Below are 11450 nucleotides of genomic sequence, written 5' to 3'. Positions count from 1 at the left end.
GCGACTTTGATCTGTGCGGATTCATGACATTCGGGTGGATTCGGATTTCTGGAGAACCCGAACCGCACATACTGTATGTAATTTAAACATTACAATCTTTACCTTTCTATGTACAAGAAACACAATTAACTGTGATTTATATCATTTCCTCAGAAATTGAATTCCTAATTTAATTATAATAACTGATAGAACAATCCCTCTTTATACAGTATACAAAGAGCTTTGGGATTAAATGGTGATCTGGTAATGAATGCTACCAGGGGGGTAACTATACCTACAGGGGCCCCATAGTAAAAATTTTATGGGCCCCCCTCTCAGCCCGCGGCCCCCAATCTCATCCCGCTCTTGCCCCCCCCCCCGGTCTGAGGCCCCCCTGCACCCCGCACCCCGGCTTACCTGATCCATGGTCGCGCTGTGCAGGGAAGACCCACCTTCCCTCCCGGTCGGCTCCATCTCACTGACTGATGTTGGGAGGAGGTGGCCACACCTTCTCCCAGTATCAGCCAATGGGGAGAGCCGGAGCTGACTGGGAAGACGCGTCCACGGAGCGGGGGGGCACGCAACCAAGGAGCAGGTAAGTGCAGTAGAGGGGAGTGAGGAGACTGATAGGGGAGTGCGTAGGGTGCGGAGGGAAGGGCAGCGGACAGCGGCCTGGCACCGAAGGTGCAGGGGGAAGGCCGGGCCCCGGGTTGGTCCGGGCCCCATAGCAGCCGCACCCCCTGCACCCACGGTAGTTACGCCACTGAATGCTACAGTAGCTGAATGTAAATGCATGGAATTGGAACACGCCTTACATGCATCACAAAGAACTTCTAGTGCGTCCTCTTTGAATGGTAAGTATGTTGCATGATTTACGAGCTACATGGCAACCAGAGGCGATTTATGAGAAGAGGGAGCCCGTGTGCAGGTCCCGAATGGGCCCCCTCCTCTACGGTGGATCCAGTAGACTCTGTCAAAGTGCTGGAGCCTATTGCACATGCGCAGGTCTCCAGGAACATGGAGCCTATGCCTAAGTCTGGATTAATGGGGAAGCGACAGGGGCGGTCGTCCCCAGGCCCCCACTAGCAGCGGTGCAGCCGGTGGCTTGCGCTGTGGTCCGCTGTCTGCACCCGCCGCTAGTGTCCCCGCCGATAGTGTAGTGTAGACCACAGTGAGCGCGGCCACACTACACAGTGACAAACACACAGCGCCGGTGGCGGCTGTGTGTTTGTTATTTGTTATAGCAGCCGATGAGAGTCAGACAGACTCTCTTTGGCTGCTTCATGAACTGAGGGAGCCAGCTGGAGCTCACTCAGGAGCTCCGCCTTCCGGCTCCCCCCGCAGCGTGTGATGATGGGAGAGATGTCATGAAGCTGACATCTCTCCCATAGTGCAGGGGAAGAGCCGAGACTCAGAGCGGACAATGTCAGTCGCGTCAGGAGCGGGGATTCAGGTAAGTTGTGGGGGTTTTTTTTGTGTGTGTAAGGGGCACTGAATAGGGGGGCCGCTACAGGGGGCATTGTATGGGGGGGTGCTACTAGGGGCAATGCATAGAAGGGACTACTGATGGGGGCAATGCACAGGGGGGACAACTACTGGGGGCACTGTAATAGGGGGGGACTACTACTGGGGGCACAATAAAAGGGGCACTGCATGGGGGCACTACTGGGGGCACTATGTAAGGGGCACTACTGGGATCATTGTATAAAGGGGACCACTACTGAGGGCACTGTATAGGGAGGACCACTACTGGGGGCATTATATAAGGGACACTGCATGGGAAGACCACTACTGGGGGCATTGCATAAGCGGCACAGCTACTGGGGACATTACAAAAGGGTCACTACTACAGTAGGCATTGCAAGAGGGGCATTACTACTGGGGGCATTAGGTGAATAGAGACACATTTTTTTTTTCTAGGGTGACAAGAAATGGGGGTATATATGGGCCCCACAAGATTGTTGCCCAGGGGCCCCCACAGACATTAATCTGGCCCTGCCTATGCCGTGCCTCTGGGATATCTCTAATGCCCATGTGTGAATCACCGGAAAATGGCTGCGGTGGCCATTTTGATGGTCATTTCTGCAGCTCAGCAGACAGCGCCGGGCCAATGGAGAGGTAAGTATATTTTAAATGGGTGCAGTGTATATGGTGTGTGGGCCCCCCTGGAACACACACCTTGCACCCATTATAAATACGCCCCTGACGGCAACCTACTGCATTCTATTATCATATGGAATGCTTATGTTTACTGTGGATTAGGGAACAATGACCTATTAGTTACCAATAATTGACACACAGAACTGGGTGCTAGCTTTTGCAAGAATGCTAATGTGTAGTTCAACTACTGATTATTAAATATGGTAACCTCTATGTATAGTAATATGATCGGGGTAGTAGGTCCCTCTCCTGGGGTAGATGGACACCTCCTAACACACAGCAGCCAGGAATCAGCACACCATTCCAGATTTTCATGCAAGCTAGCCATAGCTAGTTTTTATTGTGCAGTATAAAAACAGAAATAACAAAAATAAATTGTGGCCCATCTGGGCACTAACTAAACAACAGATTCCCTCTCTCCAGAATGGCAGGGCCTATTACCCTCACCACAAACATAGGCATATGCACAGTATTTACGATAAGTATAACACGGTGTCTCTGAACAAGCATGCCTGCTTGCTCTCCCCAGGTGTGAGACACTGAGCCATACGCTGGCACAGCCTATATGACCCTTTTCCAGGTGCAATCGCTAATCAGCCTGCTCTCAGGCTAATAGGCCCAAAAACCTGAAATGGTCCTGTGGATGGAGCCCTCCCCTCTCTTCTCACATCCACACCCCCAGGACCCCTTATCCGGCTTTTACTAAAAGCCCAAAACAACAACAAGCACAGATATTTCCTGGGGGTTTTAAAAAACATATGTTAAGAATCTGGGACACACATATATGCCATCCAGCACATTTCCAGTGCTACTATCACAGTATATTATATCACACTAAATGTGTCAGAATTAGTGTTTGGTTTTATCTTGGATTCGTCAGTGACCAAGGTTTTGTTACAGCTGGGTGAAGCTTGCAGCACAGAGAACAGCTGTAGACTATATATGTGGATTGTCCATGCTGGAAACAGGAACAAAAGATACTGTAGTCTTGCATAGTGGCTTGTAAATCCCCACAGGTATTGCAGATGACAGTGAACGCAGAGTAACTTGTAGTTTTAAACAGGTATTGCAGATGACCAGACAGACAGCAATGGAAGTTGTCCAGCAGCAGGTGAGAATAGTGGAAGCACCTGAAGCTTATCAGGCACACAGGCTTTTGCAGTGAACAGCTCAGCTTGCTGAACAGAGACACAGTAGCAGGATTGTACTGTGGAGCCAGAGTACTGAGATGCATAATCCAAGTAGACTACAGGAATCACAGAAGTTGAACTGGCACTGATGGAAGGTCCTGGAAAGATTTATAGGACAGCTTGGATGAGGATTGGCTGCAACAGTCAAGGGGAGCAGAGCATGGTGTTACAGCTGGGGGTTGGCGATAAGCTCAATGCCCTTTGCCAAGGTAAAAAAAAACATCAACCATTGTTGGCCATTCCATGCAGCCATTTTGGATTCAGAGCAGCACACAATTCAGATGGTCAACGTAATTAGGTCCGATGATGCAGCAAAATCTGCACTGGGACTAAAGCTGGCGGCCGGCCTGGCACTGCACATGCGCAGCAGTGATTAAATTAGAAATAAACTAGACCTCTTGGCAGCCCATGCTGGCAGAAGCCAAACAGCCTAATTCATAGCGCTCTTAGGGGGCGGAACCAAGCCCAGGCAGCAAGCAAGCACTGGAGAGAATACATGTAAGGTATGCAAACAGTATCTATCTATTTATCCTGTCAATATATACATACAGTACTATACATGTATATACACATACACTGGCGGGAAATGTAACCATGGAGGTGCAGCTCACCACTTGAGGCCCCCAGCAGTTCGACAAAACCTGACGAATGGCCCCACAGCTGAAATAGTTGCCTGTGCAACAAACAATGCACAGGAGCATGCAATTACCCGTACACACCGAGAGATGTGCCTGATATATCGTTCCGATCCATAATGGAACAAAATATCATCCGATATGTCATTTAAGGAGCAGATTTACTAAACTCTGGGAAGTGATAAATTGGAGAGTGATAAACTACCCACCAATCAGCTCCTAACTGTAATTTTTCGAACACAGCCTGTAACATGGCAGCTGAGTAGCTGGTAGTTATCACTTTCAAATGTATCACTTTCCAGAGTTTAGTACATCTCCCCTTAAAGTGTGTTCACACCTTAAGGCTGGTTACCCTTTTCTATTGGCAGTTGGTCGGCTGAAATTTACAATTGTAAACTGGATTGTAGGATGATATCTCCTCTGGTGCTGTATAACTGATGTGTTGGCTCCTACAAAGCAGGCGCACATGAGTGTTCTTTGAACAGAATTCTTCTTGAATCCTGGATTAGAGCACCTTATCATAGTTTGGGGAAGGGGTGGGGGTACAGTATTGTCCCCCTACAGGTAGTATGCTTGCAATTGCATTCCCTGGGCCTCCAATTTTATAAAGTGATCAATAAATTTGGACCTTCTTCCCACCGGCTATGTGTGTTGTGTATTTATTTATTTTTTAATTAAAGTACTGTAAAGTTACAGTAACTGCAGCCACACCAACTCCCATAGCAATAGGACAATCTCTGTTACATGTATTTACTAGTGCTACAACAAAAACTAATTAAAACATTATTTTTAACGCCAGTGGGTAGGGGACCATACGGCAATGAGGCAGTGTGGGAATGGCAGGATAGTACCAGCAGAGTTCTGACAACATAATATCTACAAAGGTCCCATCTAAATGCAAAGCAAAATGGACAAAACAAGAAATTCATTTTGCAAGTCACAGATAACAGCGTACAGAGAGACACAAAGCTCTCACAGCACAGCAGAGATATAAATCTAAGTATATGAAAGAGTTACCAATAGTATATTGCTCCTATTTATGCAACAGGACACGTTCTCTCATATTAATAATAGCTGCTGTGTCACTTACAGTAACATACACAGTGACAGTGAACCATGACTCTTTAAAGCTGGGCACACACTAGACGATATATTGGATTATTTGTCGTTTTGAGTAGAACTGAAACGACAAATCATCCACATCGTCCAGTTTGTACGCGCTATTGCGCGCTTCCATGCGCCGTTCCGTCAGATCTGCCTGCAGTGCTGCGGCGGGGGAACAATATAGCGGGCAGTCATAGACCATATCGCGCAGTGTGTATGGATCGCCCGATATCTATAGTGCCATCGCTGGGCACACACATTGTCTAGTGTGTACCTGGCTTAACACTTGTTGGTGATTCATCAACTGTCAAAATGGGCTTATGGGAACGGTTACTGGGCCTGATTCAGACCAAAATGGATGTAGAACATCTGGGACAAGCACCCGATATCCTACATCTGCGCATGCCTCCGCGGCACAATTGAGATCCATGCAATGCATATAGGCATCCATGGACGGTGACGAGGGTGTGGCAGGCACCAGCGGCCAAATTCCCTCTAACTTTTTGAGCAACTATAGGTGACCGATGGTGCAAGTTTTTGTGCACCACGGTGGATTAGAGCGGAAGTTGGTGGCCATCACAGTAGACAGCCCATCGGTTGCAGCATTAGCATAAGTTTGCAGTAGTGGCTGCAACAAAAGTCGCTGCCGCCAATGCTATAGCGACCACCTCTGAGTCACCCCCCAGAGTGAGTTACATGTCTTCCTCGGATCATTCCAATCACCTTTCTTAGTTAACATTTAAAATAACATAACTTTGTTAGAACGGTAACTACAGTACTGTATTTGTGTTGAAGGTTTTATAAATGTACGATACACTAAATGTTCATAATGAATTAACCTGGAAGCGACTGTTGCAATTAGGACAGATACTGAGGGCCTATGTTCTGCTTAGCTGCTCATGTAACGTAACTTATTGAGTCGTTCTGCTGATGAATGAACTACTGACAACACCATCGTTTATTCAGCCTATTAGTATGCCAGAACATCAGAAAAGCGCTGGATTCTGGCATGTTTAAGCTCCCTTCAATGCTGCATTAGATGTCCCTGTACGCTGCCTGTGAAATATCATTAAGGGAACCTGCAGTACTGTACATCTATAAAAATGCTCGTAATGTCATGCAAGAATGCAACACGTCATGCTGGCACCAGTCCTGCCCGCTGCCCAATCGACACATTGCAGTAAGTTGATAAACTGGCCAAAAACTGAATTTTAGAATATACGACAAAATAAGGGCTGACATGCCACAACAGGCATGCCTGGGGAACTTTGCTGCTTTCTCTGTTCTAGCAGCTTTTACTCCCTATTGCTGGTGTGTTTATCTCTGTTGCAGCATGGACGAATCCTGAGGCTCTATTTAGAAAAGGGATAAGTATTATTCATGTCCTGGGAAGCCAAGTGATGAGCGATCACTTCATTCCCCCCACCCCCACTATAAACTAGTACCACAAACAGTAAATAAATAGGCCTCCTGCCCCCCAAACTAACCCTGTCATTAAATTATTTGCCCCCCCCATATTAAATTCAAAGAGCCCATTACATGAATACTCAATTTCTTATTACATTAATAAATATTCACACCAAAGAGATACAAAATGTGTTCTGCAGAAACCTTGGCTTACCTCTTGCAGGATCCCACAGATGGAGAGTCACACAGAGAGTTGGCATGAGCATGTGATGAAGAGTAGACATGTACTGTAGGCCAGCCCATGTGGAGAGGATGGAAGGGAAGCAGCTAAGAGAAAATGGAATAAGGTGGAGGAGTCATGGGAATGTAAGGGGAGGAGGAAATGAGAGCACCACCCTTCCTAGAAAGTAGGGATTATGATAGGAAGAGAAGGGAGAAAAAAGATGAGAAGAGCAGAAAGGGAGGAGAGGAACTGGCCAGGTATCAGTATGGAACAGTGATGGCTCTACCATGAGCAGACCTCAGACATCGGGCCGCCGGTTCTGATGTTCTTTAAAATCAGGGCACCATTATCAACGATGACCTGCCATTGAAGGCTAAACCACTTGGCATTGGCCCTAGCCCATTGATGGTTACCTACCCTAGTAAGGAAGAGATGCACAGCCCCTTGTCCTGACTGTCTATGTGTCCAGTCTGTCAGCCTTGGCCAGGCTTAAAGGACAAGGGGGTAGATTTACTAAGGCTTCTACTCCACGGTGAGATGTATCAAGCAGTGAAAAGAATGGGGAAGTAGACCAGTGTATAAGTTTCCCATAGCAACCAATCAGTTTTGCGGTATCATTTTTCAAGTACATTCTATAAAATGATAGGTAGAAGCTTATTTGTTGCTATGAGGAATTTCTCCACTGATCCACATCTCTACTCTTTTCACTGCTTGATAAATTACCCACACGTGAGCTAGGGGTTCAAATCCCGACAGCGGCAGCCTGGCAAGGGTGAAGATCCCTATCATCCCTAAGGTAAGTATTGCTAACCTAATTCTACCCCCTAACCCTAACTTTCCCTTAGGGGTGCCTAAACCTAACCTCCCCCCCAAGTGCCTAACCCTAATCCCCCTTCTAAGTGTCTAAACCTAATCCCCCCTTCCACACTGCCAAAACCTAAATCCCCCAGGGGGGTGCCTATCCCTAACCACCCCCCAGGGGTGCCTTCCCTAGCCTACCCCTAAGTCCGCCTGGGATCCCTAAACCTCCCCCTCCCCCTCCGTGGCTGTCCGCTCCCGGCTTACCTTCGTTCGGTATGCCAGGTGTTGGTCTTCCGGCGTATGGTTAATGACAAGCATTGAGTTTTCGACGCCTGTCATTAGTACCACGCCGGGATTCGAGAGTCTGGAAGCCACCTGTCGGCATTTAGACCGTCGGCTTCCAGACTACATCCCGTGAGCTAGTCATATTTCAAAAATTCATTGTGAGTGACTGACTGTCTGTGGAATACCACTGTGTGTCTCGTGCCCAAAAACAATAGGTATGAAATAGGGTAAACACACCAGGGGGATGTACTAACCTTGCGAAGTACATCCCGCCATGCTTCGTATCCCTACTGATTGCATATGCACTAACATATGCGATCAGTAGCGCAGAGGACCGCTCTTCCGATAACAGCTGATTTTTGTGATGTGCGCTGTGCCGTGGACTTCCGGGTTTATGACCTGGGAGTCCATTTGTGCATGCGCAGAGCGACGTGGTGGCCGCGGGGCAGCACGGTGTGGTAGAAGCCCATATTCTTCTATAAGATAATGCCAGCAAAAGCTGGCATTACCCTCCACATCGGAGACCCAGCGGCCACGTGATGATACATATGGAAAATGCGGTAAAACCCAGAGAACGGGGATTTTACCGCATTTTCCGTCTAGTACATCCTACCCCGGGAGGGGAGAAACAAATGACTGAGGATCTAAGTAGACTAGTAAAATGGTCAAGAATGTGGCAACTACAGTTTAATGGCAAATAAATAAAAAATCATGAACTTGGGTTTCAAAAACCCAAAGGTTAATTATAGTATTAACAGCGCTATAATGGAAACTAATGAGGAGGAAAGGGATCTAGGAGTCACGATTTCAGGTGTCTTAAAGCCTTGTAAGCAATGTAACAAAGCAATGATAAAGGCAAGTCAGATGCTTGGCTGAATCAGTAGCAGGAAGGGAAAAAGAAGTTTTAATGCATATATATTAGGGGTGTGCACCGGCCACTTTTCGTGTTTTGTGTTTTGGTTTTGGATCTGGATCTTTCTTCGTGTTTTGGATCTGGATTGGTTTTGCCAAAACCACCCTTCCGTGTTTTGGGTTCTGGGTTTTGTGTTTTGGATCTGTATTTTTTTAAAAAAAAGCATAAAAACAGCTAAAATCACAGAATTTGTAGGTTTTTCTGCTCCTATGTTATTATTAACCTCAATAACCTTAATTTCCACTCATTTCCAGTCTATTCTGAACACCTCACACCTCACAATAGTGTTTTTATGTCCAAAACGTTGCACCGAGGTAGCTGGATGACTATGCTAAGCGACACGAGTGGGCGGCACAAACACGTGACCCATCTAGGCGTGAAACTGCAGTGGCAGACAGGATGGCAGTTTGAAAAACTAGGCCCCAAACTGTACATAATGCAAAGAAAAAAAAGAGGTGCAAGATGGAATTGTCCTTGGGCCCTCCCACCCACCCTTATGTTGTATAAACAGGACATGCACACTTTAACAAACCAATCATTTCAGCGCCAGGGTCTGCCACACAACTGTGGCTGAAATGATTGGTTCGTTTGGGCCCCCACAAAACAAGCTGGCAATTAATGTGTCCCTGCACAAACTGCCTCTATGGAGGCAAGATGTCATCCTCATCCTCCTCATCCACCGATTCCTCACCCTCTTCAGTGTGTACATCCTCATCCTCACAAAGTATTAACTCGTCCCCACTTGAATCCACCACCACAGGTCCCTCTGTACCTTCTGGAGGCTGGTCTCCCTGGAAGAGCTGATAATTCATTTTGATGAACATCATCTTCTCCACATTCTGTGGAAGCAACCTCCTACGCCTTTCGCTGACAAGGTTCCCGGCTGCACTAAACACTCTTTCGGAGTACACACTGGAGGGGGGGCAACTCAGGTAAAATAGAGCCAGTTTGTACAGGGGCCTCCAAATTGCCTCTTTTTCCTGCCAGTACAGGTATGGACTGTCTGCCATGCCTACTTGGATGCTGTCACCGATGTAATCCTCCACCATTCTGTCAATGGTGACAGTATCATATGCAGTGACAGTAGACATGTCAGAAATTGTTGCCAGGTCCTTCAGTCCGGACCAGATGTCCAAACTTGGTCCTGCCTGCCCTGCATCACCGCCAGCGGGTTGCTTAGGATACCTAAGTTTTTTCCTGGCAGCCCCAGTTGCAGGAGAAAATGAAGAAGGAGCCGTTGACGTGTCACGTTCCGCTTCAGCTGACAGTGTGTTCACCAGCAGGTCTTTGCACCTCTGCAGGCTTGTGTCGGCCGGAAAGAGAGACACCACATAGGCTTTAAACCTAGGATCGAGCACGGTGGCCAAAACGTAGTGGTCTGATTTCAACAGATTGACCACCCTGGAATCCTGGCAAAGCGAATGAAGGGCTTCATCCACAAGTCCCACATGCCGAGCGGAATCGCTCCGTCTTAGCTCCTCCTTCACTTTCTCCAGCTGCTTCTGCAAAAGCCTGATGAGGGGAATGACCTGACTCAAGCTGGCAGTGTCTGAACTGACTTCACGTGTGGCAAGTTCGAAGGGCTGGAGAACCTTGCACAACACGGAAATCATTCTCCACTGCGCTTGAGTCAGGTGCATACCCCCTCCTTTGCCTATGTCATAGGTGGATGTATAGGCTTGTATGGCCTTTTGCTGCTCCTCCATCCTCTGAAGCATATAGAGGGTTGAGTTCCACCGCGTCACAACCTCTTGCTTCAGGTGATGGCGGGGCAGGTTCAAGAGTGTTTGCTGGCGCTCCAGTCTTCGGCACGCAGTCGCTGAATGGCGAAAGTGGCCAGAAATTTTTCGGGCCACCCAAAGCGTCTCCTGCACGCCCCTGTCGCTTTTCAGAAAATTCTGCACCACCAAGTTTATTGTGTGAGCAAAACATGGGACGTGCTGGAATTTGCCCAGATGTAATGCCCGCACAATATTGGTGGCGTTGTCAGATATCACAAATCCCCAGGAGAGTCTAAGTGGGGTAAGCCACTGGGCGATGATTTCCCTCAGTTTCTCTAAGAGGTTGTCGGCGGTGTGCCTCTTACTGAAACCGGTGATACACAGCGTAGCCTGCCTTGTAACGAGCTGGCATTTCTGAGATGCTGCTACTGGTGACGCTGCTGCTGTTGCTGCGTAAGGTGATACATCTACCCAGTGGGCTGTCACAGTCATATAGTCCTTAGTCTGCCCTGTTCCACTTGTCCACATGTCCGTGGTTAAGTGGACATTGTGTACAACGGCATTTTTCAGGACACTGAGGACACTTTTTCTGACGTTTCTGTACAGTCTCGGTATCGCCTGCCTAGTGAAGTGGAATCTAGACGGGATTTGGAACCGGGGACACACTACCTCCATCAATTGTCTAAATCCCACTGCACTAATGGCGGATACCGGACGCACGTCTAACACCAACATAGCAGTCAAGGCCTCAGTTATACGTTTTGCTTCAGGATGACTGCTGTCGTACTTCATCCTCCTCGCTAAGGACTGTTGGAGGGTCAATTGTTTAGTAAAAGTAGTGGTGTTCCTACTTCCTCTCTGGGATGATGAACGACTCCCAGCAGCAGCAACAGCAGCAGCGGCAGCAGTAGGCGTAGCAATGCAGGATCCTCCGGAGGAATCCCGGATAGGAGAGTCAGTCATGCCAGTGACATGGCCTGCAGGACTACTTCCGATCCTAACTAAGGAGGAAATTGACGAGGAGGGAGTTGA

The sequence above is a fragment of the Taudactylus pleione genome, unplaced genomic scaffold (assembly GCF_031769625.1).
Source record: "Taudactylus pleione unplaced genomic scaffold, aTauple2 ptg000031l, whole genome shotgun sequence".
Classification (NCBI taxonomy): Eukaryota; Metazoa; Chordata; class Amphibia; order Anura; family Myobatrachidae; genus Taudactylus; species Taudactylus pleione.
The sequence above is the reverse complement of the archived record's forward strand: the minus strand, read 5'-3'. Positions refer to the sequence as shown.